The sequence below is a fragment of the Notamacropus eugenii genome, chromosome 4 (assembly GCF_028372415.1).
Source record: "Notamacropus eugenii isolate mMacEug1 chromosome 4, mMacEug1.pri_v2, whole genome shotgun sequence".
Lineage (NCBI taxonomy): Eukaryota > Metazoa > Chordata > Mammalia > Diprotodontia > Macropodidae > Notamacropus > Notamacropus eugenii.
This window is the reverse complement of record NC_092875.1, coordinates 39,946,288-39,968,464: the sequence shown is the minus strand read 5'-3', so window position 1 is coordinate 39,968,464 and position 22,177 is coordinate 39,946,288. Positions and strand designations below refer to the sequence as shown.

At 51.1% G+C, this 22,177-nt stretch overlaps 1 protein-coding gene across 9 annotated transcripts in view; it reads left to right on the top strand.

Annotated features, from left to right (window-relative positions):
• Positions 1–4,954: 4,954 nt before the first annotated feature.
• The window catches only part of NCOR2 (nuclear receptor corepressor 2), a 359,203-nt gene continuing 341,980 nt past the window's right edge, over positions 4,955–22,177 (top strand). For 8 of the 9 annotated variants that reach the window (XM_072600693.1, XM_072600695.1, XM_072600694.1 and 5 more), the window contains exon 1: positions 4,955–5,089. The gene's annotated coding sequence lies outside the window, so the exon portion shown is untranslated. Of the gene's footprint in view, positions 5,090–5,922; positions 6,231–22,177 lie in introns of those variants that run through there. The other variant, XM_072600692.1, reaches the window with a different exon arrangement.

The following is a 22,177-nucleotide window of genomic DNA, read 5'->3' as shown; positions in this document are numbered from 1 at the left end:
ACGATCTGTGTCTCCAGGGAGGTTCAAATGAGACAATGTCAAAAACACTGTAAAATTGTCTGAGATTGTTATTCAGCAGCAAGCAATTCTTCTATAGGCACTGACTGATCAGGCGCCTACTATGTGCCAGGCACTTGACCTGCATCTGATGGTCATTTTTCAGTTGTGTCTGACTCTTCATGACCCATCTGGGGTTTTCTTGGCAGAGATACTGAAGTGGTTTGACATTTCCTTCTCTGGTTCATTTTACAGATGAGGAAACTGAGGCAAACAGGGTGTCTGGGGTGACACAGTCAATAAGTGTCTGGGGCCAGATTTGAACTCAGAACTGGCATTCTATTCAGTGTACTACCTAGCTGCTCTATCTGTTGGGCATACTGAAACACAAAGGAACATCCCTACCCTCCAAGGATTGTACTTTCTGGGACCCAGTCCGCTCAATTCCAAATCCAGGTTTCTTTTTCATGGGGAGGGGGTTTGGGGCAGAGGGGATATCTGAAGTGGGTTGGCTTGAAGCTCTTATGGTCTTTGGTCCAAGAGCAATCTGTCTCTATTTGCACATGGGATTTTCTGTGGGCTTCCTCAGCTTGTTTCTCACGCCTTTGTTTTGTAGGTTTGTTTGCTCTGTTTTAGGAGGGTGCAAGGTGTCCAAGGTCAGGTCTTGCCACACCTTCCACTCATGTAAGCATCTGAAGCAGAATTTGAAATCAGATTTAATCAGTCAGTCAGTAAACAAGCAGTTATTAATCAGCCACTTTGTGCTAGGTAAGGAGCCTGGGATACACAGAAATAAAAACACACCAACAAAACCCCAAACAAATAACCAATCAAACCAGTCCCTGCCCTCAAGGAGCTCACGGTCGGATGAGGAGATGACTTTCGAACAACTAGATTCAAACTAGCTACATTCAGGACAAACTGAAGATAATCAATGGGGGAAGTCTGGGCCACTTCCTGAGGCATTCAGTCGGTGCTCCATAAATGCTCGAAGACTTGGTCTTTCAGACCAAGAATTTCTGCATGTCAGAAGACCAGAGATTTAGAGCTGGAAGGAACTTTAGAGGCTAATCCCCCTTCCCTCCACCCCACCCCTATTTCAGGTAGGAGAAAGCTGGAATTGAGAAATTAAGTATCTTCCCCCATTTTGAACGCAGATTCTCCCACCACCTCTAATTCTCTTGCCAAGCTTTCTGCCGGGTGGCACTCGGGTGGGAACTTTCTGACTTAATTGATAAATATTAGATGGTTGCAAGTCTTCCAACTTTGGTGACCCTGGCTCAGTCACTTACCCTCTGGGCATGAACCCCTTTTAGGGGGACAGAATCAGATTTAGTTAAAACTGGCCATATTAGCTAATAACTATTGAATGCTGGCTTTGAATCTGTGCCTTCCGGACTCCATGTGTCTAGCACATAGTAGGTGTTAATACATATTTGCTCACTGAATGACTCCAACTGCAGACCGAAATCTCCTCAGTCAAGTGCCTCTCTCTTTATTGTATTAAATGAGGATGTCACTGGGTGTTTTAGGGTTACATGTTCCGATGCCTTCTTCCTGGGTGTCTTCTGAGTCTGTGTGACCTTGGACAAGTGGAAGGAACTCTTTCTGATCCCAGTGTCCTCATCTGTCAACAGTAACAACAATAATTATAATATTCTAAGGTTAATGTTAATAATAATAATAGCACTTTGGGGTTCATAAAGTACTTTGCATGTTATCTCAGTGGATCACACTGCAGCAGACACTATTATTTTCATCCCCATTTTACAGATGGAAAAACTTAAGGGGAAAAATGAAATTAATTTCTCAGGGGGTCTCCTAGGTACTAAGCAACTGAAGCAGGGTTAGAACTCGGAACTCAAGCATTCCTGACCCCCAAGTCCAGAGTTCTTATCTACTCCTGTGAAATGAGAAGGGGTGGGTCTAGATGAGCTTTGAGGTGTCTACCTGTGATCTTATGACCCATGATTAAAAGTCCCCCACTCTGTCCTTGTGCCATGGAGGGGATCCTTGGGGTGTGTGAATCTATGCTGTTTGGAGAACCAGTTCTGCTTGGAGTTGCCAGTTTGGAATAGGTTTAAGGACTGGCTGCTTTTGAAGATCAGCCTAGCTAACTTTGAAGAGACCTGAGTCTTGGTATCAGGTGATGAATTGCGTGTTTTCCCCTCATGCTAGCAATCTGGGAAGGGCATCTGGATCAGCTCTGCAAAGAGGGGCCCAGGTCTGGCCTGCATGGAGGGGAAGGGAAGGCTCATCTTCATTCATGTTGTGTGACCTTGAGCCAGCTCTGTGGCTCTCTGTCTGATCTGAATCTACAATCTTCCCATCTGTTTACATTTTCCTTGTATCCTTCCAAAAGACAACAAGCCCCTTTGGGCAGTGTGGTGTAGGGGATAGAACACAGGCCTCTGAATCTGGAAGATTTGGGGCAAATAGCCGTGTGTCCCTGGTTAAGTTCCCCAAACTTTCAAGGCTCACCTCAAATCCCACTTTCTACAGGGGGTGTTTCTTTCTCTCCCCCGCCCCCCTCCCTTCTCCCCCATGACTTCCTCTGGGTCTGGAACATATCTTATATGGACCTAGTGATTTTTCCAGTTTGTCTTTCTCATTAGAATATGAGCCCCTTGAGGGCAGGGACTTTTTGCAGAGCCTTATTCCGACAAATGCACTGCTCTGTAAATCACTCAATAAGCTTTTATTAAGTGCCTACTACATGTCAGTCCCGTGCTAATCAGTGTGGATTCAAAGGAAGGAAAAAAAGTTGTCCCTGCCCTGGAAAAGTTCAATCTAACTGAAGCTTCTTGACCCGTACTTGTAGCCCCCCGCCCCCAACAATTCAATCCACGGGCATTTATTAAATGTCTACTATGGGACTGGCCCAGGTAACAACATTGGTTCCCCCAAGCCCCTATCATCTTTTCTCTCTCCTCACCCCTTCTCAAAACAGAACCCCAAATCAGGAATAAAAGGCATTATTCTATGAACTTTTATTTCGGGCGGTCTGGGGAAGTGTAGTGGTCCAGGAGAATGTCCCCCTTAACATAACTTGTTAGCAGCCCCTCTTTTCTCCCTGTTCTTCACCCCTTTTTCTGGTGTTTTTCAAATTTCTGGCTGATGGCTTGAGCTGAGTCTGCAAGGAAGTGATGCCAAAAAGAAAAAAAAAAAAAAGATAAAAAAAGTTGGAACTGAAAAAAAAGCCAATCTCACTTCTCCAACAATTTTATAGAAAAACAGGCCAGAAAGCTTGATGCGAGGCCTTGCTTCTTGAAGGAGAAAGTGAGAATGAGGGAAAGACAGCAGAGGAACTACTGGGAGTGGGGAAATGAGGACATAGCTATGACCTCTCTGCCTCCCCCCATCATAGCTGCAGGCAAACAGTTAGCGCACCTCCCAACCTGCTACAAAGAGCAGCCCCTGTGGTGTGTGTGTGCACATGTGCGTGTGACATGTATGTGTGCGCACACGTGTGTGTGTGCATGTGAGTGTTTGGTACGTGTGTTTGGGGGAGTGTTTAGTGTGTGTGTGGTGTGTATGTGTGTGTGCACGTGTGTATGTGCCTGTGTGGTGTGTGTGTGTGTTTGGGGGGGTGCTTTGGGCATGTGCGGTGTGTATGTGTGTGGTGTGTATGTGTGTGCATGTGTGTACGTGTGTGTGGTGTGTGTGCACGTGTGTGTTTGGTGTGTGTGTTTGGTGCGTGTGTGGTGTGTATGTGTGTGTGCGTGTGTGTGTTTGGTGTGTGTGGTGTGTATGTGTGTGTGGTGTGTATGTGCGTGCGTGTGTGTTTGGGGTTTGTTTAGTGCGTGTGTGTCTGTATGTGTATGTGCGTGTGTAGTGTGTGTGCATCTGTGTGTGCACGTGTGTGTTTGGTATGTGTGTGTGTTTGGGGGGTATTTGGTGCATGTGTGTCTGTGTGTCTGTGCGTGTGTGTGGTGTGTATGTGTGTGTGGTGTGTATGTGCGTGCGTGTGTGTCTGTGTGTGTATGTGCGTGTGTAGTGTGTGTGCGTCTGTGTGTGCACGTGTGTGTTTGGTATGTGTGTGTGTTTGGGGGGTATTTGGTGCGTGTGTGTCTGTCTGTGCGTGTGTGTGGTGTGTATGTGCGTGCGTGTGTGTCTGTGTGTGTCTGTGCGTGTGTAGTGTGTGCGTCTGTGTGTGTGCACGTGTGTGTGTTTGGTATGTGTGTGTGCACGTGTGTGTGTGTTTGGGGCGTATGTGGTGTGTCTGTGTGTCTGTGTATGTGTGTGTGTATGTGTGTGTGTCGGGGGGTCCTCTAGCTCCTCTGCCCCTCCACCGCTACAAAGTAACAGCTGAAATGGGATCCCAGGACAGTGCCTCTGCCGGAGCCGGGGGATGGGGGAGGAAGGGGAACAGACCAGGTCTGGACGAGCCGGAGCTCGGGGCCTTTCCTGCAGGAAAACAGCGAGGAGGGGAGGGGGCAGAGGGGAGAGAGGGAAGGAGACAGGAGGAGAGGAAGAGGGGCGCGCAGGGTCAGCGGGCGGGTTTGGGGGCGCAGGTGGGGGTCCTCCTGCCCTCTCCGGGTCCAGAATTTCTGGGAAATGTGACAAGTCAGTAGGAGGACAAGGTCGGGACCCCCGGGTGGCGGAGGGGGCGGCCACAGAGGGAGGCAGAGGCACCGGCAGAGGGAAGCGGGCGGGAGGCCGCCAGCCTCCGCCGCCAAAAGCAGCCCGGCCGCCTGCGTGTGCGCCAGCGGGAGCGGGAGGAGGCTCGGCGGAGGAGGCGGGGAGGGGGAGGGGAGCGGCGGCGGCGGCGCGGCCCCTTTAAGAAGCCCGAAGGGGGCCGGTCTGGGGGGAAGGAGCCCGGAGCTGGGCGCGCGCTGCTGCCAGAAGCGCTGCGGCCGCCGCGGGGCTGAGCGAGAGCGCCGAGCTGCCCGCCCGGAGCCGCGGCCCTGCCTGCCCGCCCGCCCCGCTGCCCCGGCCTCCCCGAGGCCCCCCTCCTCCGCTCCCGTCGGCGTCCCCCCCATGGGCGCCCCGCGGCGGGTCCTCGGGGGCTCGGGGGGCCCCCGGCCGGCGTCCTAGGAGCCCGGCGGCCCGCCGCGGGAGGGGCGCCCAGCCCCGGAGGAGGCCCCGCGAGGTAAGCCGTGCCCCCACCCCGTCCCGGGGCCCCACGGCGGGGGGGGGGGAGGAGGCGCCCCCCTGCCCCGGGGGCGGCGCCGCAGACCTTTGTGCGCTCGTTTCCGGGGCCGGCGGGAGGGTCCCACGAGCGGCGAAGGCCACGGAGTTGGGGGAGGAGACCCCCCCACTTTCCAGCCCCCGGCCCGAGGAGTTCTTCCCCTCCCCCTCCCCCCTCCCCCCTCCCCCAGTCCGGCCCGGCCTGTCTCCGCACACCCCCTCCCCAAACACGCAGTCCCTGTCGGAAAACCGCGTCTAGACCGGGGCCCCAGGGTGGGGGCGGGGGGAGCCGGCGAGCTGAAACTTAGGGGAACTCCAGCCCGGGGGAGGGGGAGGGGGAGGGGGAGGGGAGGAAGCCGGGGTCGCCCTGCGGCCGCTCTGATTTGTGCGGCCTCCGAGGTGGGGGCGGGGAGGGGCAGTGGACGGGGCGGGGGAGTGCGCCCCGGGGGCGGCCGTGTCCACACCGCCCCCTCCTCCCCCTCCCTCTCCGGCCGCGCGTGGCCCTCCGTGGAACTTGTCCCGCCCGTGTCCTCGAGGCAGGCGCGGGCATGGCACGCCCCGAGAGCTCTCGGCCTCTCCTTCCTGCACCCTTGGGGCCTGCGGAGCCCGAGAAGTGAGTGAGTGTGTGAGTGTGCGTGTGAGTGTGTTTGTGTATGTGTGTGCGCGCGCGCGCGCCCGCTCTGGCGTGGGAGGGGGTGTGAGTTGCACATGAGAAGGGCACGGTGCCAGACCTCTTGGAAGCGCTCTGAAACAGTGACTCCCAGGCTTGGCTGCTGGGCTGGAGGGAAGAGGTGGTTTGTTGTGTGTGCGTGTGTGTGCATGCGTGTGTTCGTGTGTGTGTGCGTGTGTGTGCGCGCGTGTGCGTGTGTGTGTGCGCGTCTGTGCTTCCCCCTGAGACAGACAGAATATCCTGTCTCAGGGCCTGTGCTAGGGGGGCTCTTCCTCTGGAATCTCAAAGGGAAACTTGCAGAGGGGCACAGGAAGACGCCCCCTCCCTGCCTTGCTTCCCACTCTCTCCCTCCGCTCCTCCGCCCCCAGCCCTCCCAGGAATCCCTCTCGTGCCTGAGCCCCAGTCTAGCCCGGAGCAGATCCTCCTGGGGCAGGTAATGGGGAGGCCTAGCTCGGGGGGGGGGGGGGGGGGAAGGGGGGGGCCGGTGGTTTGTGGTTGAGTTCCTGGCCTTCCCGCAGGGCTGTCTGGTGCGGCCTCATTGGGCGGCTGGCCTTGACTCCTCCTTCCTTCCCTCCTGGTGTCTCCTGGTGACAGAATTATGAAGTTGAGATTCAGTGTTGTTGATCTTCCTTTGTGGATGCGTGGGGGTGGGGGTGGGGGTAGGGTGGCGGCCCCCCCCTGGCCCCTGGCCCCAGAAGGGAGGCAGGGGGGCGATGTTTCTAACTCTGCAAGGCGACTCCGTCTGCATCATGGAGCCTCCCGTTAAAAAAAAAAAACAACACTACGACAAAACAGAAACATTGTAACCTGTGAACTGAAGCCTCTAGTGCTTGTGGAGCTGGGATTATTTTTAAGTGGTGGTGGTAGTGGTTACATAGACTTTTTCTCCAAGTCTGTTCCTTTTTCCTGTTCCCCCCTCCCCCTTGCCCTAGTTTTATGATACTGGGGTGGGGTGGGGGAGTTATCTGAGCATTCTGTTCTTTTGCCAAGACCACAGAACTCTAGAGAATCCTCCTACGAGGGTGCAGGTGGGGAGAGGCGGCGGAGGGAGGGTGCTCCGCAGAGTTTTACTATGGCTTGTCGAGAGTGAAAGTGACCTGTGTTTCAGAAGGATGATGCAGACACTTTTTGAGTAAGTTGCTGGCGGGAGTAGCTGTGTTAACACTAGGCTTGTGGCTGATGTGTAAGATTGTTAGCCATCTGTAATAGAGTTAATAGATATATGCATATATATGTATATTGTGTATTTGGTTAAGTCTAACTTTATTAGTTTGGTAGAACTCTGGCCTTGGAATCTCTGCAGCTAGACTGACGAAAACCACAATTCATAGTCCTGGAGAATTTCCTGGGGGCGCCCGGGAATTGGCTTGTTCTTGGTCCTTCTTAAGCGGGGTTTTGGGTACTCTGCTATGTCTAGATCACTCTGTACTCAGCCTGTAATTGTAATTGAAATCAGATAGTGCTGCTTTTATATTTATAGACTTATTGACGTATCTTTTGGTCCTTAACAGCATTTGGGGTGGAGTAGGGAGGTAGAGAAGATCACAGTAAACATTTTTTAAATTTTAATTATTTTATCTTTAGTTTTCAACATTCATTTCTTTATGATTTGGGGTTCTAAATTTCTCCCCCTCCCTCCCCTCTCAGTAAACGTTTCTTAAGCATCTACAAAATACAAAAAAGGCAAAAGACAGTTCCTTCCCCCAAGGAGCTTACAGTCTGATGGGAGAGACTACAAGCAAGCAACTATGTACCAAGCAAGATATAGGCAGTATAAATAAGAAATAGTTAATAGAGGGAAGGCACTGAAATGAAGAGCAGGTGGGGAAGGCTTCTTGTAGAGGGGGGAATTTTAATTAAAAGTAAAATAAACAGTAAAGCTGGAAGGGACCTCAGAGTATCTAGTTTAGTCCCTTCATTTTACAGATGAGGGAAACAGATGAGGCACAGGAAAGGGAATTGACTTTCCTAATTAAGGTCACCCCCTTATGAATTGGGGGAGGAATTTGGACCATGGTCCTCCAACATCCATTGCTTTTTCTACCATGGAGGGAGGTAAACTCTAGAAACCCTGATCTTTAGCCTCTTTTTTTTTTTTTTTTTTTGAGGCAATCTTGGTTAAGTGACTTGCAGAAGGTCACACAGCTGGTAAGTGCCTGAGGCTGCTTTTTGAACTCAGGTCCTCCTGAACTCTTTAGCCTCTTAAACCTAGAACTTGCAGCTGGAGTCTCCCCCAATTTGAATGGCTGGGAGGATCCAATCACCCTTTATTTTTCTGAGACAAGAGGATGGATGACAGGCTCTTAATTTTTCTATTGTGCAGATGGAAAAACTGAGTCTGGGCAGTGTGACTCAGGACAGAATTCATTAAAGTTATCCATCTACAAGCAATTATTAAGCACCTACTATGTTCTAGACATTGTGGAAGGCTCCTGGAATAGTAGAAAAGGAAATAGTCACGCCCTCAAGGGGCTTCTCTGCACAAAAGAATTTTGGGGTGGTTCACTCTGACTAGGGGGAAATCTGGAAGGCCTGACCTAGGAGGTGACGATGAAGGAAATGAGAGATTCCCAGAGACAGAGGGCGTTCATTCAGAGGTGAGGGACAGTCAGCAGAGGCAAGAACATGGGATGTGGGGAGAGATGAAATGATCTAGGACTTCTGCTGGGGGAGACAAAGTCTCATCTGTTTGAGAGGGTTGGCTGCATTCTCCTAGGCTATATATCCTTGATCCTAAAAGCTCCCGTTTCCCTTTATTCTGAGTCTGTTCCATTTCCCAGTGGAAATTTACAATCACCGGGGAGAGGGCTTTCTGGGGTGGTGGGGTGGGCAGTCTGCAGAGGCCTGTGGAGAAGAATGCCTAGTGTGCTGCCTTCTCCCCATTTAGCTATTTACGTTCAGGGGATCAATACTATTGATAAATCTATGTAAATGGTAATGTGGTTGTCAGGCTGGGGTAACGAATGGAGGCCTCTTAACGTGCTGAGCGCTCCGATTTCCTGGTGTATGGTTTATATATGGGGAAGATTTATTTGGTTCAATCTGTTTTTTTTTCACCCTGTTAATAATAATATTTCCAACTGGAGGTTTTGGAGAGAGAGGCCCACAAACGTTAATGAAGCTTCTCAAAGGCCTCCTGGGGGAGAGGGAGGGAAGGGAGAGCAGGCCTTTTGGAGGTGGATGCCCAGGGGCGGTAGCACTCCTCCCATGGGGATCTCCTTCTCATTAAGGATACAAGTTGGACACCCCCCCCCCCCCCCCTTCTGCACCCAGGCTCTAGACTCGCTGCTGACTGCTTGGTCCCTTAGAGACAAGGCCCTGGCTCCCTCCCTTCTTGTAGTGTGGGAAGGTGAGACTTCCTTTTTCTTTCTACTAATGGATTTGCTCTTTCTCCTCTACTTCTGAGGTCTGTGGGCAGGAGTGAAGGGGGTGGGGTGTCAGCTGGGATAGTAAGAAGTGACATTTCTTATCATGTGGTACTTGAAGGTTGGCAGGGCCCTTCTCTCATTTACCTCCCAGGAAACTAAGGCTGAGAGAGGGAAGGATTCTGTCTGCCCAGGGTCCCAGGGGAGGCTTGAAGCTCAGGTGGGCTGCCTTGGGAGGGAGTAAGGTCCTTAGCCAAGGCTGAATGATTGCTCCATGGGGGTGTTCTGTCCCACAGGTTGATTCATATTAAGGCAATGCTTAGACTGAATGGCTTCTTTTGAGGCAGTGGAGTAAAAGGACCTGGATTCAAATCCTGCTTTTGCTGCTTTCTACCTGTGTGACCTTGATCAGGTACCCCTCTGAGGTCCCTCTCTGAGCCTCAGTTTCCTCATTTGTAAAATGAGGGAAGGGTTGGACTAGATGGTCTCAGAGATCCCTTCCAGGGCTGTGATTCGTGTGTGTGTGTGTGTGTGTGTGTGTGTGTGTGTCTGTTTCTGTCCCCACCCTCCCTAGGTACACATCACAGACAGCAGCTCCCTGCAAAGGGAACACTTGGGTGGGCCTGGTAATTCCTGCTGAGCCTGATAACTGGGGGTAGCACGTGGGACCAGAGCTAGTAGGGTGACAGACGAGCAGACTGACAGCAACTGTGAAGGGGTTTGTGAACCTGGAAAGGAAAAACAACATCTTTATCTTAGGATCATTGGCTTCTTTGTGATCCTTCTGCGTGCACAGGCAAAGCCAGCGGCCTATGGGGGGCCTCGGAACCTCTTCTCCACTTAATGGATGAAGAACTGAGGCCCAAAGATTGAGTGAATGAACAGAGAAGTGAAAGCATCTGTTCTGTGCACTTTGTGAAAAGTACTTGAGACACAGAAAATCCAAGGCTGGGAGAGACAGCGCCATTAGCAGATTTCAGTAGCCTGTTGAAGATCACACAGGGAGTAAGTGGTCGAGCTGGGCTTTGAACTCAGGCCTTCCTCCTCCTCCAAATCTAGTGCCTGGTACACAGTGAGTACTCGGTAAATGTGCATGGATTATTTCATAATTTGTGATAACACGTGGCAACTATAATTGTTGCTGTTTTCAATTAGTCTTTTTTTTTTCTTTTCATCACTATCTTAAAGCCACACTGGAGGCATCATTGTTTTATGGTACGTAGAACACTGAACTCAGAGTCAGGAAGACCTGGGTTCTAATTCTGCCTCAGACACTTCAGCTCAACTCAGTGTTGGCCTTCTGACTCTGAGTCCTGAGTCTTAGCTTTGGATCTTCCAGCACTGGTGACCTTAGAGGTCATCTAGTCCAGAGGCCTGGAGAGATTGGGACTCATTAACTCTGGCATTTGAGGCCCTGTATAATTTGCCTCCAGCCTCCCTTGGTAGCCTTGTCTCATGTTATGGCTCTAGGCTGCTCCTTCTGTCTCAGGCTTCCAGGCCAGACTCTGACTAGGCTGATCTTCTTTCTGCCCATTCTCTTTGCTCCGTCTGTTCTTCCTGGAGCTGTACAAGTGTGAGATTGGTGAGAGAGAGAGCCCCTGTTCCATCCTAGCCCTATTGGTTAAGCACCACTGGTTGGTGCTGTGCTGGGGTTGTGCCAACACCAAGCCAAGGCAGCCCCTGTGGTGGCTTCCGGTCCCCTGGGGGTCTGAAATGGTATGTACAGATGAGGGTGAGGCCAGGTAGGTATGAAGGGCAGTGAAGGCTAGCAGACTCAGGGAAAGGGGAACGACAAGGTGTTCCCTGAGTGCAGCAGGGGGAACTGAGGCAGGAAGGAGATGATTGATAAGGGAGGACCAGGAGGAGATTGGAGGGACCGGCCAGAGTGGACCTGGCATTCACTTGCCTGGCTGAGTCGTTGGCCTTTTGTTTTAGAACTCGAGGGGAGTGCTGAAGCTTTGGGGTAGTGGGAGTGATAGATAGGGTCTGAGCTGGGTATTCTGTGTGACAAGGATTCAGCCTCTGAGCCAGGAAGACCTGCCTTCAGGCCCTGCCTCTATGATTGGGCAACTTAACTTAACCCTGGGGTGTCAGGAAATCCCCTAAGACTGTATATTGGTGGAAGTGGTGAATTCCCCATATCAGTCAGGTTAGCAGTTTGGACCAAAGAGGAATATCCACAGTGCCTACGCTTTCAGTTAGGCAGGACCTGACCCCTGAGTTCTCCCAAGCAATGCCAGCAGGCCCAGCCCTGGCAAGAACCGTGCAGTTGGAAAGGCTTTGAGTCATGGCTTGCAGAAGTGCAGAACTGGAAGGTGTCTTGTAGATTGTCTGATCTAACCCCCCTACCTTCCAGATGGGTAAACTGAGGCCTAGGGAGCTGTATTTCTGCCTGTATGTCTGAGGACAGCTTAGCCAGGGTCAGTGAAGCTTGGCACTAGTCTGGCTTTTGAGTAAAGAATGCTTTGACCATAGCAGGACTTGGACTCTCAATTCAGCTGCAGAGGGCTTACAGTTATATGAGGGTGCTATGGTTATTTTAATAGCAAGTATTACTACAATTAGGCTGTTCCCCACTGGCCAGATTTTAGATCGTTGCAGTTCCTGTTCATTGTGTTTAAAATAAAAAAAATAAAAAGGATGGTTATTTTTGAATTAGCTTCCTTGCTGATTTTAAGGAAAAGGCCAGGGTGCCCCTAGTCGGGGGTGTGGGTAGTGTGCTGGCCTGCATGGCTGACTGCCGAGGTCTTTTGGAACTGGAAGGGGCCATCTGGTCCAGTGCTTTCCTTTGGGGAAGGGCGGAAGTGACTAGGCTAAAGCATCCCAGGGTTCCTGGTCTCTGCTCTTTTCTTCTAGAAGTGCTTGGGGCTTTTGTCCAGTGAATCACTTCCCTCTCTTGGAAAGCCAGGCTGACGTTTTCTGGCTCACACTGCACTTTTCTTGATTCTTGTGTGTTTTCCTTTCTTGGGGACCCGCCCCCTTCCCCCCTTTCTTGCCTGATCCTCCCCCTCCAGGAATGGGAGAAGGTTTAGCTGCAGGACCTACTGGCCCTTCGGAATCCAGCTTCACTTTCTGGCCCCTCCTGCCCCTCTCCCAGCTGCTCATAAACCCTCAGAGGGGAGAAATTGAGAACGTTCCCTCCAGCTGACTCGAGGATGGACATTGGCTGGAGAGCTAATGGGACTCCAGGGAAGCCCAGGGATGTTAGCTTAGCTGCTCTGGCCTGACCACCTGTATGGCCAGGGTCCTAGAGCCAGAGACTGCTCCATGAGCTGGTGGGATGGACTGGCCTGAGAGCCAGCAGATCTGGACCTCCACAGCCTCCTTCTGTAGAATGAGAATAGGGAGGGGGAATGGGAGGGGACATGCTGCAAGTCTAATGTATTTCATATGTTGGCCACCTGCTAGGTGACATCATTTTCTGTTTATTTGTCCTCAATTTACCTCTTTCCCAGCAGCGTGGAGTGGGTGCTGAGAATAAGGGGTTTGGGATTTGAGGGCCCTGGTTTGAATCCTGCTGCCTTTTTGGTCCTGGGTGAATGACTTCTTCCCCTCATGCCTCAGTTTCCTCATCTATAAAACCAGGGAGTTGAACTTTACTGGCCTTTGAGGTCCCTTCCCATTCTAGATTGAAGATCCTGTTTATCTCCATTTTACGTCTGAGAAAACTGAGGCCCAGAGAGGTCATGAACTAGGGTCCCCTAGGTAATGAATAAGGATCCGAGGTGGTATTTGAACTTGGTCCCCTCGACTGCCAAGTCCAGTGAGTTCTGAGATCCATTCGTCATGAAAACTGTGAATCCTGGGATGGGCCAACCCAGGGCTGGTGGGATTGGGAGAGGTCTCTGGCACTGTTTGGCACAGCCACCTTCCTCTGACAGACAAGCCATCCTCCTTTTACAATGCCATCAAGTGGAAGCTTTTTCCTTCAGTCATTTGAAGGGTTTTATTTATTTATTTTTTGGTCTGGAGAATACCTTGTTCTGTATTTTCTCAGTGTTTTTGGAAAAAGCTGTGGATCAGATAGCACAGCACATATTTCAGACAAATTCAGGGAGGAGTCAGTGTAGTACTGGACTGGACAGAGGCTCAGTAGGAAAGACTTTGCTCCTCTAGGACCTGGCTCCTGGGCTGTGCTTTTTGGCTCTTTTGTTCATGGGCTCGATGCTCCTTGAGGACCATGGAGGTCAGTTTTCAGTCCCACAACAGCCCAGGGCGGCCTTGGACAGTAGAAGGCGGGGGATCACCCATACTCAGAGCTGGAGCATTTGGATTTGAATCTGTCTCTGCCTTGGGACATTGGGCAAGCCTTGCCTGTGGCGGGGCCTCAGCTCCTTCTTCTCAAAGAGAAAGGCATCAAGGGCGCTTTCTAATTCACTTTAATGCAATCCACTTGCATTAATTAAATAAATATTTTTTTATGGATCTTTTTAGAGTATCCTCATTTCCCAATTGATCCACCCCCACCCAGAACAACCCTTCATGTCAAAGACTAAAAGTGTGTGTGTGTGTGTGTGTGTGTGTGTGTGCGCGCGCGCGCGGGTGCGTGCGCATGCCACAGAACTAAAGCCGTACACCAGATGAGTCTGAGTCTTCTACACCCATAGCCCCCCACCTCTGGAAAGAGATGAGAGGAACTTTCTCTTCTGGCCTGAGTTTGGTTATTGAAAGTACGTATAAGGGCTTTTGGTTTTTGTGTGTGTCATTTTTTTCCATTTCTGCATTTTTTTTCAAAGTGCTAGGCAGTGTGAGGTGTAGGGAGGGAATACACCACAAATTTCATGAAATTGGACGTATCGTTAGAGAGCTTACCTTTTGGGATGGGAGTGGAATTGGAGATTGTATGTCTAATATATAGTGGGGTGGTCCAGGAGGACTGAGACGGGCATATGATTTAGGGGGACTCAGGGCATTCTCTATGTGCGGGGCACAGCCTGTACAAAAGTGTGGTGGTGGGTGATGGGATGTTGTATAGAAGGAAAAGCTATTGGGCCCGGTGGGCTGGGTGGTAAAAGTGATAGCAGTAATTAATGAGTAACACTTACTCGGTTCTTACCTAGGACCTAGGGGGCCATATGTGGCTACAGGTCCCCCACACTTGGACTGGTCCCAGCTGGAGCATCCCTCCTTGATTCCCTATTGATATTGACCAGAGAGGGATAGATTGGAGTTCAGGACCCAGGTATAAGCCCTTCCTCTGCCTTTCAGTTCCCATGTGTCTCTCTGGGCACCCTTCCTTCTCCAGGCCTCCCTCAGTTCTCTCATCTGTCTGATGATGGGTCAGCTGGGTAGTGGGGAGCCAGCTGTGGAGGTTTGATGTCACTTCCTGGGCAGGTGTTGGGAGTTTATGTCTGGCACCCCCTTCTGTGTTTGTTGGAGGTGCAAAGACACCCTCTCCACTCTGTGTTGGGAGGAGATGCTGGACGTTGGCCCTGGTCAGGCTCTCCTGAAGGGCTAAGAAAACATGCCCAGCCCTCCGGGAGCAAATGATCTGGCTAATCATCATCATGGCAGTCTGGACACTGGATGGTATAGTGGAGACAGAGATGTACACAGGGTCAGGAAGACGTGGGTTCGAATATTGCCTCAGACCTGTTACTAGCTGTGGGACCCTGGGTAAACCATCAAAGTGTGAAGAGCACAAGAGAGAACAGTATATAAGGCTCTGTACAAACTTCGTGGCACCATATAAATGCTAGCTTTTGGGAGCTTCAGGGCAGCTAGGTGGCTCAGTGGATAGAGTGATAGAAGACCGGAGTTCAAATCCAGCCTCAGACACTTCCTAACGGTGACCCTCAGCAAGTCACTTTACCCTGTTTGCCTCAGTTTCCTCATCTGTAAAATGTGGGGATGATAATAATAGTAACCTGCCTCCTGGGGTTGTATAAAATACTTTATAAATGCCAGATGCAATTATTAGTGTTCACTTTTTGAGAAACTGACTGGGAAAAAGGAGCAGTGATCGAACCCCCAGGTTGGAGTAAGTGGTCATTAGACACTTGCTATTTATGGACAGTTAGCCCTAGTGTGTCTGGACTTCTAGAAGTCGTAAGCTTTGTTGCATTTACACCACTGTTGTTTCCCTGCATACATCATTGAACCCTCCCTTTCAGCAGAAAAGTCCCCCAAACAGGTCAGTTAATAAGACAACGGCACAGAATGGTGTAGCCTTCCATAGGACCCCTCCAGGAGGGAGCTTGGGGAGCACACTTGGCACTGGGGGGGCTGCCTTCTAGATTTTAGGGTTTGGCTGGTGGTGGTATGGTTTGCATTATAAAGGTCCTTCTGCTTATTTCCCCTCTGCATTACTTCCTACATGTCTTGTAGGAAATGCCTTCTCTTTTTCATTTCTTTTACAGCTCTGAATCATGGAACTCAGAGGCCACCAGGGAATGTGGAGGGCTGGGGGAATGTGGCGGCAAGGAGCATCACCCACCCCAAACACAAGGAGGGAGAAAGGGGCTTGGCGTTGGTGTGAAGGGGCGTCCTTGGGGGTAGGGGTGCTTCCTGTCGTGAACTTCTCAAGGACCTGGTATGCCATGATGAGAGTCCCCCTGTGCCCCTTGGGTGGGAGGGCAGGCACCCAGGGCTTGTCATCTTCACCACTGCAGAGACTCTCCACGTTGATGAGGTCACAGTTTCATTTGAGGAACCAAGATCACATCTCCAATTTCCTGAGACAGAGAGAGACAGAGACAGAATGTGTGTGTACGCTGAGCACCCAGCCATTAGATGGGAGCAAATCTGGTTCAGTGGCAAGTGCTAAACTTAGACTTGGGACTGGGATTTGAATGTTCACTTTTCCCCATATTACCTGTGTGATCCTGGGTTAGTCACTTCTCTGACCTTAGTTTACTCCTTTGTACAATTTTGGGGTTGGGCTGGGCTCTAGATTTAGGACTAGGGGATTGTTACAGACCACTGAGTCCAATTCCCTCTTTTCACAGATGAGGAACCTGAGGCCTAGAGTTGCCATATGACTTGCCCTGGCTCCTGCAGCTAGGAAGTAACTGAGGAAAGGTTTGAACCCAGGTCTTTCTGACTTGTGTCCAGTACCTTGCTGCCTCTCCTGGCCTCTGAGGCCTTGATCAGCTCTAGATCGATGACTCCCTCATCCACCATGGTGATAGCTTTCTTGTGGTGTGTTTGCTTACTCCCACAGCCTCCTTGTGAGTCATGGAGTGGAGGGTCGTTGGTGGGGAAGAACCCACTGTGTGTGCCCCCAGGCACCCCTGTGAGGAGCCTTGGCCTTCCCCTTCTGACCCTCTGCTCTCAGCTGTCTCTCCTGGCCACAGGGACAGAAGAGGTCATTCTGATAGCAGTAAGCCTTAACTCCTCACTGGCCAGCTGACCCTGTGGAGGGTACCTCACTCATCTGAACCTGTTTCCTTACCTGTAAAGTTGGGATGATAGTAGCATAACAACCCCAGGGTGGTTGTGAGGCTCAAATGAGATCATGTATGCTTCTTTAAGTGTTTTGGATAAGTGTGGACTATTTTTTTGTTAACTGACATTTTTATGGGTTCTTGAAGTAATTTAAGATGCTCTATAAATGTGAGCTATTGTGTATTATTAATGCTTACATAGGTTTGAGAAGTGTTTGACAAACCTCAAAGCACTCTACAAAATGGGTTACTACTGACTGACTCAGCCAGAGGTCTGCTTCAGTTTAACCTCCCTGTGCCTCAGTTTCCTCATCTGTAAAATATAAGGATTGGACCTGCTGGACTCTGATGCCACCTCCGAGTCTAAAGCTGTGCTCCTAGGTGTCACAAGAGCTGGGTGAGGCTAGCACTAGACAAGGCTGTGTGGCTCCCATGTTATAGACAAGGAGAGCCTGAGCTGGCCTGACTTTCTCCGGGTCCCACAGCTGAAATGCTTCAGAACCCGAAGAGGCCTCAAGCCAGAGTCCAGTCTTGCTGCCCTCAGCTAACACGCACGCCCCGCCCTCCCCCCCCCCCAATGATATAAATAACCAATAGAAGAGGGGGACATACAGGTAGAAATTTGAACCCAAGTCTATGTGAGTTCAAGATGAGAACTTGGACCTCTGGGCTTGCTCCAGTAGGGCCTTGGGCATTCCCTAGACAGTTGACTTAAGTGTGGAGGGGATGAGCAGGCAGTGGCCTATCTTGGGCAGAATCCCAAGGTGGTTAATTTCAAGACCTCAGTTTCTTCAGCTGCATCATGAGGAAGTTGGACCAGGGTAGTAGAGTCAATCTCAGAGAGAACTAGGGGGACCATTAGACTGACTGCATGATTTCTATAGCCCATGTGTTCACATTAGTGATGTCCTCTTGGATGTTCATCTTTCGTTAACTATGTCTCAGTTGCATTTTCATCTGGTCAATGCCTTGAGACCAGAGGTGGTCTGAGGTCCTCTGGACATCTGTCAGGGCTGGGACCTCTCTTGGGTCCCATCAAGGAGCCTGGCTCACTGGTCCATGGCTCACTAGGGCTTGTGAACACTTTATAGGGTGCCAGGGCCCCTCCCTCCCTCGATCTCCTGCATGGGGGCCCGTGTTCTAAGGGGCCCTGTTCAGGGGGGAACAACTTCCCTGGCTGCCAGTGGTTCATTCCCTGGGTGCCATTTTTGAGAACTCAGGGGAAAACACATTTTTCTCTTTCTTTGGTGTGTGTGTATGTCGGGGGAAGAGGTGGGAGAGTTGGGAATCTTTAGACACAACAGTCAGAGAGCCTGGGGAAGTAGGGAGGGGCGCTTTGTGGAGACTGTTCTCTGTGAATGGGGGAAGTAAAGGAACCTGCTTCAACCCCTCTGCCCCCAAACGCTGGTAGGGTGGGCAGGACCCAGGCAGAGTCTTTGGAAAGCCAGAGGCTGATCCCCCCCTCCTTCCAGTCTGGCAGGTGGCCCGAAGCCCCCATCCCTGCAGTGTCTGAGAGCTGTGTGTGGGCCCCCGAGAGAGCCCTGACTTCCCAGGCCTTAGGGAGGGCAGGCTCTGGCTTCCTTCTCAGAGGTGGGGGGGGGGGAGGGGGGGCCCTGAGCAGGGCATGAAAGAGCCCTCTGTAATGCAGGCAGGACTCTGGAGTCAAGGCCACAGCACCAAGGGGCTTTCACTGGCTGCCGTTGCTTCCTACTGGCTGCATTACTCATCTTGGGCAAGCAGAAGAACATTTATTTTTATTTCAGCCCAGATTGGGTGGGAGGTGGGAGGTAAGTCAGTTCTTGAGCTGCTGTAACACCTGGTGTCTGAGCTCTGAGGGGGAAGACAGGGAGGGGAGGAGATCCTGGAAGGGGGTCGGCACCATGAGCCCCCGCCTGTGCGCAGTAGGGAAAGAAGCACTGATTAAGCGCCTGCTGAGTGCTTTACAGAGATTATGTCTTTGGATCCCCATAAAATCCTCAGGAATGAGGTTCTGGGGTGGGGGGGAATGATGCGACCGCCCCCTCCCCAGTTCTGTGTGTCTATGGTGTCTCTCAGTCTCGTTTCCAAGGGCCACCTGTGTTTACCTCTTCTGGCTCTAATAATAACAACGCTACCACTTGGTATTACCTCTGGCGCTTCAAAGCCCTTTCCCAAGCCCTGGGCTAATTAATCTCCTGAGCCCCCCTCCTGGAGGTGGGTGATTGTTGCCACCTCCCACCTCCCCTTGGGTGGGGAAGGAGGGGCTTAGCACAGCATCCAGGCCTTAGGCCATCGGGGCCTCAGTTAGAGCTTACCAGACAGGCTGGGGGTTGGGACCTGCCTGCAGCTGTCCCCCACCCCCCCCCTTACCTCCTCCTCTTTCCCTCCCTTAGGGGAAACCTGATACCTCTTTGTCCACTCAGGCAGCTTTCCTCCTGGGTAATTGGACCTCATGGAACTTTCATTTCACCCTGTGGTTTAGGGATTCCAGGAAAGAGGCTTAAGTCCTAGAGCCTGGCAGGAACTCCCGAAAAGGGATTTTCCTACTAGGTCTTCTGGGTCAGAGCTGGTGGGAAGCACACCTAGGCTGGACACGGGACTTCCTGGGTTGGGTCCTGACTCTCCCATTTACTAGTTGTGAGACCTTGGGACAGTAGTTTCACTCTGAACCTCAATATCCTCTTCTGTAAAATGGAGAGAACCCTTAGAAGAACCCTTAGAAGCGACGGAGCTGCTCTTTGTAAAAGGCCGAGTCCTACATGGGAGCTGCTTTCTTCCTTTACAGATTTTTATTTTCTTGCCCAAGGGCAGATGAGGATGACAAGATGGAACCTTCTCCTTTCCCAGGGCTAGTGAGGGCCTGATAAGATTGTGTATGCAAAAACACTCTGAAAATTCTCTGATTCCAGGACAAACCATTTTGATTCCCCAGCTCTGATCTCCAAGATTGGAAGTGAGGGGGAGGATCGAGGTGCTGGTTTTTGTCGCTGAACTGGCTGAAGGTCCGGGATGGCTCCCTGGCTTCTTTTTTTCCTGGAAAGTGCTTTTTGAACACCTCAGATGCGTCAGCCTAATCAGTAGGCTGCAATTTTTTATGTTACAGCTGTTTGATCTTTCTTTCTCCAGCATGATGGTCCTCTTGGAGACTCGGTGGTAGTGACGATTGACTGTGTGTGTGTTTACCCTTATCACTGAGCCCTGAATTGTCACGTGTCTAACTTCTCCATGAATCACGGAAGGCCACAATGTTTGGGGTAGACCGTTGAGCCTCTGAGTGGTCAGAAAGTGGGGAGAATGACTGGCCATTACTCTGGAATTTTCTTAAAAAGGTGAAATGCAAGATGGAATCATGATGTGGTAGAAAGAATACTGAATCTGGAGTCAGAGAGGAGAGATTTAGATTTCAAGTTGTTGAGGACCTTAGAGGGCATCTAGCACAAAGCCCTTCATTTTACAAATGAGGAAAGTGAGGAGCAGAGTCTGAGGGAAGTGACTTACCCAAGGTCACACAGGAATAAATGACCATATTGGGAACTGAAACTGGGCCTTTCAGCTCCAGACTGAGCACTCTTTTCTGTCCACCACACTGTGTTATCTGAGTCCCCATCCTGTCCCTGACACATTACGTAGGTGACTTTGGACTAGTCACCTCTTCTCTGAGTCTCAGTTTCTCCTACTATAAAAGGAGGGGGATTGAGTAGAGGTTCCAAGGTCGCTTCCGGCTCTGCCATCTTTCACTTCTAGGCCTTGGATGACAAGATGCCACTAGAGAGAGAAGACAGTGTGGTGTTGGCTGATTGGGGAAGCTGCTTGGCTGAGAAGGACCTGAAATGAGGGTTGGGGGGAAGAGGCAAGAATTCACGGCTTCGTTTCTCAGCGTGTGTATACAGGATGGTTAGCCAATGTCTGGGGTGCTTTGGTCTGTATATTTTTTGCTTTTGGTGGGGGCTGGCAATGTATGTTTTTTTTTTTTTAATTTTATGAGGCTGATGACATGTCCAGGGAAGCCTGGCAGGAGGCGGCAGTCCCACAAAGCACACATTTACAAGCACTTTCTCGATGGTGCATGTGTATATGTGCATGCATATAGGTACATATATGCATCTATTTGCACGTGTGTGCATGCATATGTACACGTGTACATGCAGGAGCTCCCAGGGCTGCCCTGCCTGGCAGTGGAGGTGCCGCTTGTCTCGACCCGGCCCACTCCCCTCGCAAGCAGAGTTTTCTGTTATCTCTCCTCTGGTTGAACTGGAGTGCAGGCTGACCACCGCAGGAGCCACGCCACTGTCTACATCAAGGGCCGGTGCTGCTGTGCCCATGGCAACCGACTCAGTTCCATCTGACTTCTTTATTCAGTCTAATGAGGAGGCAGCCTTCAGTCTGAGTCAGGAGTTGGGTGCCCAGGCCCCCTGGGAATGGGGATGGCCGGCCCTGGAGCTTTGGACACGCTCGTCTTCTCTGCTGAATCACGTCCTGGTGAAGATCTTTGGCTGGGCAATAGTGGGCTCTGAGTGGTGACTGACACTGATCAACCTCGTCAGGTTCCCCAGGGGATGTCTCTCTGCTTCCTCTTGGGTGCTTGTTGGAATTGACTTTTGACTGTGTATGATTAATCTGATTGCTGAGCCCTGAATTGTCACTGTGCGTAGGACTTCCTCTGGACATGCCTGGAATGGATTGATCATCAAGAATCAGACTTCACCAAGAAAGTGGAAATTAAGACAAACTCCTGAACGTGCACAAGTGATCCTATTCCATCCCATTTTCCAAATATTGCTTCTTTTATCGTTCCCACTCTTTTTTATCCATCTCTCCCTGTCTACAATCCTATGGTGGACAGAGGGTAAGGTTTGGAGCCTGAGAGGACATCAGAAAATGTCCTAGCCTGGAGACTGTGGGAGAGCCCTTGGGACTACTGAGTCCTGCCTCTTCCTTTTACAGATGGGGAGGGAGGGAGGGAAAGAAGGAAGGAATCAAGCTTTAGTAAGTGTCTGCTCTGTGCCAGGTGCTGTGTTAAGCTGTTTACACACATTTCATTTCCTCCTCACAACCACCTTAGGAGCTCGGTGCTGTTATTATCCTAATTTTTCAGTTGAGGAAATTGGGGTAATACCTATATGACTTACCCAGGATCACACAGCTACTAAGTGTCTGAGGTTGGATTTGAACTCAGGTCTTCCTGACTCCAGGCCCGGCTCTCTACCCACTGAGAACAGAGTAGTAGGGCTTGGCCTTTCAGCCATTTGAGAAATGTTTGAAAGAATGGAGCTGCCCAGACTTCTGACTGTTTTTAGGGGGAAGAAGGCAAACGTATCGGACACTTAGTCTAACAAAATAAGCGGGCACATGAACAAATGAAGCCCCAGTAGCTTTTGGCAGTGTTCTGGGTTGAGGGTGGGTCCACCTTCTTCTAGGCCTTGGATTGTGAGAACTGGCTAAGCCTGCTCAGGTGTCCATTTGCTAAAGAAGGAGTCAGATGCTCACCAGGCATTTCCCTAGGGTGACCCTCTGTCAGGTAGACAGGTCAGGGAACAGCCCCTCCTTCTGGGTTTCATACCTGGTGCTTTGCCAGAGAAGGAGGTCGAGGCTGTGGGCCCTGCACAGGCTCCTGGACTGGCCCTCTCTCCTTCAATCCAGTGCTCCCCTTG